Raw genomic sequence first — 8067 nt, 5'->3', positions numbered from 1 at the left:
CAGAAGTGTGGGTATTTAGTTACTCTTAAATCAATGAATGAGATTGGCATTGAATGTCTCACCTCACTCTCAGAGTAGGGGTGTGCGATATGACAATATTAGATTGTGAAGAATTAAATGTGTCCACCATCACGGAGAAATCGTATCGTGCTACAGTGCATATTCTATCTGTTGTAGTTCTATGCTCATGCAGACGACGCATCCAAAGTTTTTGGCTGGACTGCAGAATGTGGTCGGCTCTGGCACAGCCTCCGCTGGTCACACAGGGACATTCATCCCCGGGTCTGAGAGGAGCTGCAGAGGGAGGATGTGTTCATGATCGGTGGCCTCCCAGCCCTGCCCATGCTGATAATGTTTATTACCTTCCAGTAAAGAGACAATTTGGCCAAAAATCTAGGGGTCAGTTACTCTTTAAAGTAAACTATCAGGATTTTATCACGATTCTTTGTCATTTTGGATTTTAAGGCTAATTTCACAATTTAAAAAATATAGCCCTAAAATTAAAAAAAATAATTACAGACATTTAGGCCAAAGTACCTTTTTGAACAGATTTTAATTTGTGTGTGAAATTTTGTTTTCCACTGTTTTGATGGGAAACATATGTTTTGTCAGGTAAAATATTATCAATGGTGAATTTTTTGGGGGGGGCAAATTCTTTGGTGTTTTCATTTTCATCCATGACCTCCAACAGACTTGACGGTTTGCTATGATTGGTTTATCGGTGTATCTATAGGGAAGGCATGAAATGGACTAGCAAATAGTGCTTCAGCTGATAAAAAAACAAGACTAGGTTAAAACCTAGTATATGGCTGGACCATGTACAGTGATTCCCAACCTTTTTCCTTCAGGGACTTATTTACTGTTACTGAGTACACTGAAGACATATTTTAGGGATATTTCATATTAAATTAAGAGAGAGGTTGAAAAAAAAACCAATGTGCCTGTGGCCCCCAGCCCCCAAATCACTATGTCTACCCCAGGAAATAATGATGAGAGCTGTGTCACACGCCAGGAGTATGAGAATTGGCAAACCTGAAATATGTTAAAATGCAGAACAATACACTAAATGTTAGACCCAGTCATGCAACGGAGGGCAGTTGCTTTCTCTGGAGCTGTACCCACTGATCATTAACACATCCTCCCTCAGGCAGCTCTGTTAAGACCCAGGGATGAACGTCCCCGTGTGACTGGTGGAGGCTGCGCCAGAGCCGACCACATTCTGCAGTCCGGCCAAAAACTTTAGAATGTGCACTGCAGCACGATTCAACGGTCTCTCCGTGATGGTAGATCACAGACACATTTAATTCTTCACGATCTAATATTATCATATCGCACACCCTTCCTCTGAGAGTGAGGTGAGAAGATCAATGCTAATCTCATTCATTGATTAAAGAGTAACTAAACACCCACGCTTCTGACCTGAGGGCCTTTTCGCTGGAATGTGAAAAAAGTCAGGACTGGAAAGGGGCTTAAACACACCCAGTCACCCACTCATGCCATCTCCTGATCCACAAACCCCAACCCCCACCCCATCCCTTCATACCCCAACATCACAGGGTAGTCGGTGGGTGATGGAGCAGTGACAAGGGGCTCAATCAGCGATGACTGCAAGTAGGTTTCAACCCTTAGAGGGCAGTCACTATGCATATTTATAGACAAGAATTTAAATACTTTTTACTCAAAAGTCAGGAGTTGAACCTGAATCAGTCAGCAACACTACTAAATACCCATATTTATTCATTTTCAACTAAAAAAGGAGTCTGGAGTTTTAGTTAGTCTTTAAGTCGGAACCAGAAATTCGTCTTGGTGAGTGTGGACAGCCAGCCTGTCTCTGTCCACAGATCAAAAGCACATACGTACACCAAGACCTCTGAAGAGAATATGTTCTAACATATGACATATATAACGATATGACATAACATGCCTAGAGGTAACTTGAACAAAACCTTCACACGTTTCCTGGTCTGTAAACATGATTTCTGTTTCAGTCATGTCTAATACATTTTCTTCACTACTTCAAGATGTCATCAAAGTCCGTCTGTTGTGTCCGTCCATCTGTCCAGCCCTACACTAACAAATCAACGTCAAATGTGAAGTTAACTTACTTGGAATGCCGGAGACCAGTTTAAGCGGCCGTAGGACTCTCACCGCTCTCAGTGTTCTCAGATCAAAATCCGCCCCCACAGTGGCCAGGATCCTGCACACACAACAACAGCAAGGGATCAAGATTACAGCTACTCTTCACAGTCAGCAGCTGTCTGTCTACAACATCTGCAGGAAAACATCAGCGCTACATGGATGACTTTAACATCAGGTGATCATTATTTAATCATTTGAGACATTGGCAGACAAACTATAAACAAGGGAAACAGTATTAGTGACAGCTGGTGATCTGTGGGAAATGCTATGTACCTGTGCTGCTCAGTGACAAGTAGGTGCTATATGCTGATATATATATGACAGTAGCATTACTTGTACCAGCGTTTGGGCCATGTTACCCTGTTGTCTGTTAGATGTGTGACTGACAGAACAGGTACACCACTGTTTTAATCAACACAGCTGTCTGAATAGGCTGTGTCATGGCATCTTTAGGCTTAAAGTCTATCTCCTGCTGTTTTATAGGTGTTACCACAGTGACTGTGTATTGGGCCCTGAGCTCTGCTAAAACATAGGTGATCTACATTCATTAATGCACCTGAACACCAATGGTAGAACTGCAACTAAATCCATGTTCTCAAGATACTGTATTTAAAAGGTCAGTCTCAAAGATTTCAGTCCTGGTTGATTTGGCGACACCTGTAGTTACTGGCGGTAATAGCAAATGCAGTTTAACTGTACAAGTCACAAAGTTCTGGGGCAGCAAAATAAACTGTTGTTGTTTTAATAAGGTCAGACAATAATTGGGAATTTTCCATCATTCTGTGAGCAAGCATGACCTGGTTTAGTGCTGCACACAGCCTGATTGTGCAGACAGCAGCGCAGGTGTGAGCAGCTCGCTTTGGCTGCTGACTGTTCCACCACTTCCTGCAAGAAGTGAAACTGATGCACTGTCAGAAAATGCTGAAAAAGACCACAGTAGTAGCAGCTGTGCTAATCTCACTTACTAACACATTGCCTTTTCTGCGACCACTTCATGATAAAAGTCAATTGAAATGATCGGTTTGCATTAGCAGTAACTTAATACAGCATTTTTTCAGCAAATATTGCCCTGACATCCAGTTAATAAAACTACAAATATAAAAATAATGCTGTACTTTGATCAGTGGGCCATACATTCATTTAAGTTTGTGTCAGCTCATTTGTGGACAGATAGTGACTCTAAAGACTCATAATGAAAATGTCTGAGGTTATTACTTTAGGTTGAGATTTAAAATACTTGAGCTTTTCTTCTTAAGCAACTTTAGACTTGTACTACATTACATTTTAGATGGAAATAATGTTCTTTTTACGCTCTGCTTTAGTTAATTTACAATTCAAGATTTATCCAATTAAGACACATGAAGAGTTTATAAAATATGTTAATACAAGTAGCTCCCGCTATTAGTCAAAAAAATCAATAAGATAGCCAACAGAAAATTGTTATTAACTATCTTTATAGTCAAAGTCATTTTTATGTAAAAACAATTCCTGGTTCCAGCTCACAAATGTTAGAATTTTCTGCCTCTTCCTCTTCTTTTTATCTTGATTTTATTTGTAATAATGTTGAGGTTTGAACTGCTGGCCGGACAAAACACTGCTGAAGGTGTCACTTTGGGCTTGGCATTGTGATGCCATTTCTCAGTTTTCACTATAGTTACAACACCAAATAATCAATCGTTTACCAGAGAAATAATCAGCAGATTAATCTATAATAAAAATATTCATGAGTTGCAGTCCCATAAGAAAAAGTTCAAAAATACTTAGCTACGCCTCAACCAATTACAACAGTAAATTCCTGTGAAATATTTTACGTTAATGCCTGAGTAATATGTGATGGCAAAACAGTCACAGGTTACTTTTCTTTTGCATTTGGTACTTTAACTTTAAATACTTTAAGTACATTTTTCTTCTGATACTTACATACTTTTACTTTAGATACCTGGCATTTTCAATGTGTGGCATTTACTTGTAACAGAGTATATTTACAGTGTGGTATTAATACTTTTTTCTGTAACCGCTTGTCCTCGTAAGGGTCGCGGGGGGGCTGGAGCCAATCCCAGCTGTCATTGGGCGGAAGGCGGAACCCTGGACAGGTCGCCAGACTATCGCAGGGCCGACACATATAGACAGACAACCATACACACTCACAGTCACACCTAAGGTCAATTTAGAGTCACCAATCAACCTGAGCTGCATGTCTTTGGACTGTGGGAGGAAGCCGGAGACCCCGAAGAGAACCCACGCAGACACGGGGAGCACATGCAAACTCTGCACAGAAGGGTCCCCACCATTAATACTTTTTCTTAGGCTAATAAATGATCTAAAATATTTCATTCAGCACCACTGAATATCGCGTGCAGACATGCTGCTTTTGCTGCAACAGCTGTGTGAGAAACCAGGAAAGGTTTAAAAGCTTGAAAATGTTGGATTATTTGAAAAGATATAAATATCCACAAGCATTACTCTGAACACGTTACTACTGAAAAAGTACCTATGACATGCAGCATGATCAGTACTGAAATATAACTGCATTTGTCTACCTACACTGCCAAAGGTCCTCAGGTGTGAAGTATATAATATAGTATGATATATGTGAATAAAGTTTGACACACACATACACACACACATTACTAATTAAATCCCTGAAGCCCATTAGAGGGTTTTTAAACTCTAGTCATTTTTTAAAAAAAAATGTAATTTGTGAAACTGAGAGCACTCAGTACTTAGAGACGATATTTATTTACTTTGGCAAACATTATAGTGTGAAGTCATAAGAGAAGCATAATGGAAAAAGACAGTCACCATCACAAAATAAATGCATTTTAGACATTTGCATGTCATTCCTGTCACTCAGGCTCAGTCACCAATCAGCTGCGTTTCCCCCCACTGCTCCCCCAGAAATTGCCAAAATGGCAACACTGTTTTCAACTGACCAGGGGGGCCGAGCACATCTGCTGGGAAGGGGTGTGCTTGATTTACAACAGGGATGTCAAAGTCAAATACACAGAGGGCCAAAAAAAACAAATTTGCTACAAGCCGAGGGCCGGACTGGTTCAATGTTTATTAAAACATATTGAAATGATTGCACATAGCCTGTTGAACCAAGACCTAATACAGTGTATATTATTTAATGATTAAATGAATAATCCAATATTTTTTATGGCTCTGTCAGTAATTTCAAGTGAAAACATTTTTCAACAGGCACACAGACAAAAACAAACTTCCTTCAAAGATAAATCACATGTCCTGTACATTAAATGAATAAAGCAATATTTTCTTATGGCTCTGTCAGTAATTTCAAGGGAAAACATTTTCAATAGGCAAACAGCAAAAAAGTAAATGTCCTTCAAAAACAAAATATGTTCCTTAATATCAAGATAAATGCATAAATGAAATTGCATGCACTATAAACTGAAAATGCAATATTGTGCTGCTCTATGATCCTACCAATTACTGCTTTCAAATAGTAAAATGAGAAAATAAAAAAAATAAATCAAATCAGTTATATTCTTTCTCATGGCTCTTATCTGCAATTTTCCCTGAGTCCATTAACTGAAAAATAAATATAAATAAATAAATAAAATACAATAAAATAAAATACAAAAATCTATGGCACACAGACAAAACAATTCTTCCTTCATAGAAAAATCACATGTCTTGTAGAAACAAATGTAAAAATTTAACTGAATTATAAACTAAAAATACGTTAATGCTCTGTGATGCTCACTTGTCTGAGGCTGAGCCTGATACTTGGTGGTGTCTCGTCTTTTGTACAAGTTCATCATGTTCAGGGTCAGGCTCTGAGCTGAGGAAATCCTCAGGACTGAGTGGAGGTGTTTATCAGTAAGACGGCTCCTGTGTGATGTTTTGTTTAGCTTCATCAAAGAGAACAGTTGTTCACACAGGTATGTGCTGCCAAACATAGAGAGCGTCTGAGCAGCTTGGATGCGCAGCTGGGGCATTGTGATGAAACGTGCAAACTCAGCAGCACCCATTCTCTCATATTTTTCCTTCAGTGTGTCATTGCACTGGAGCTCAATCAACTCCATTTGTAGGTTTGGTGGTGCGCTTTCCACGTCAACTGCAAAAGGATTGCCGAGCAGTTCAAACCTGCTTTTTTGGGCTTCAAAGTCAGCAAATCGGCGTCGGAAGTCGGCGGCAAGTCTGTTGAGTTTATCAGCAAACTGTGCACTCGGGAACACAGCGGTAGAGAGCTTCTCTTTCATGGTCTGGCAGCTGGGAAAGTGGCTCAAGTTTTCTTTCCGCATCTGCGTCTCCCACAGACTCAGCTTGGTTTTGAACGCCTTCACTGTACTGTACATATCAGAGATGACACGCCCCCGTCCCTGCAGCTGCAGGTTCATCACATTCAGATGGCTCGTGATGTCGCACAGAAACGCTATTTCACACAGAAACGTTTCATCTCGGAGCTCTGTTGTGTCTTTCCCTTTGCTTTCCATGAACAGGACAGATCTCCTCACGCAGCTCGAAACATCTTTGCAGCACCTTTCCCTGGCTTAGCCATCGCACATCTGTGTGATAGGGCAAGTCACCATACTCTGTATCTAACTCGCCCAGAAATGCCTTGAACTGGCGGTAATTAAACCTTTGGCTTTGATGAAGTTAACTGCTCGCGTTATGGTGCTCATTACATGTTCCATTTTCAAGGCTTTGCCACACAACGACTTCTGGTGTATTATACAGTGATAAGCTGTCAGCTTATCTGTGACGTTTTCCTCCTGCATCCTCTCACGCATCCTTGCCACCAATCCACTCCTGTGTCCACACATGGCGGGTGCTCCGTCTGTTGTCAATCCCACGAGTTTTTCCCAAGGCAGCCCCATCTCATTTACACATCTGGATACCTCTTCATACAGATCTTGTCCTGTAGTTGTGCCATTCATAGGACGTAATGCCAAAAACTTCTGTTATGCTCAGGCTGGAGTCCACTGCACGGATGAAAATTGACAGCTGGGCAATGTCAGTTGTGTCGGTGCTCTCATCCACAGCAAGGGAATATGCGATGAAATCTTTTCCCTTTTCCACAAGCAGTTCTTTTCGATTGGTGGAAAGCTGGTCTACACGTTCAGCAACGGTGTTTCTGCTCATGCTCACGTTTGAAAATAGCTGCCTTTTGTCTGGGCACACTGCGTCACAAACTTTAAGCATACAGTTTTTGATAAACTCTCCCTCTGTAAATGGCCGGGCTGATTTTGCGACCTCTTCTGCCACAATAAAACTAGCCTTGACAGCAGCCTGGCTTTGTGATTTGGCTTTTGTGAAAAGAGCCTGCCGGGACTTAAGACCTCGTTTCAATTCTTCCACCTTCTGTAGCCTTTGTTCCGTGTCCATATTCTTGTCTTTGTCTGTGTGTTTCTTAGACGTTTCATGGCGCCTTCTTAAATTATATTCTTTCATTACAGCCAAACTTTCTCCACACAGAAGACACACAGGTTTGCCTTTTACCTCCGTGAACATGTACTCTGCCTCCCACCTGGCTTGAAACCCCCTGTTCTCAGCGTCCACCTTCCGTTTAGCCATTTTTTGGGAGGGGGGTAGCTGAAAGTCGACATCTGCTCTGACTGCTGATGAATAATGAAGCTGAGGCCGCTTGCTGCGCTGCAGTGAGTTCGCGGGCTACCGTTGCATTGTGGGGAATGTAGTATTAGTGCGTGCAAAACACCAGTGGGCGGCTGCGGCCTGCGGTCGGTTCTAATACTAATCAAATATCATCCATAGATAATTCATGGGCCTTGACTTTGACATATGTGATTTACAAAATAGATTATAAAATGGGAGCAACACTGGTAATCATGCGGTACAAAATCATTTTGTACTTGGCTCATAAAGTCACACAGTAACAAGAACTAACCAGCAGAAGAGCAGAGACACATTGAGTTCTGTGGAGTAAAATGATTGTTTCAGGCT

At 41.1% G+C, this 8067-nt stretch overlaps 1 pseudogene; it reads right to left on the bottom strand.

Annotated features, from left to right (window-relative positions):
• Window positions 1–5862: 5862 nt before the first annotated feature.
• Window positions 5863–7680, bottom strand: LOC121943981 (annotated as a pseudogene).
• Between the last annotated feature and the right edge of the window lie 387 nt (window positions 7681–8067).

This window comes from Plectropomus leopardus, chromosome 6, assembly GCF_008729295.1.
Source record: "Plectropomus leopardus isolate mb chromosome 6, YSFRI_Pleo_2.0, whole genome shotgun sequence".
Classification (NCBI taxonomy): Eukaryota; Metazoa; Chordata; class Actinopteri; order Perciformes; family Serranidae; genus Plectropomus; species Plectropomus leopardus.
Note: the sequence above shows the minus strand (reverse complement) of the source record. Positions and strands in the feature narration are given on the sequence as shown.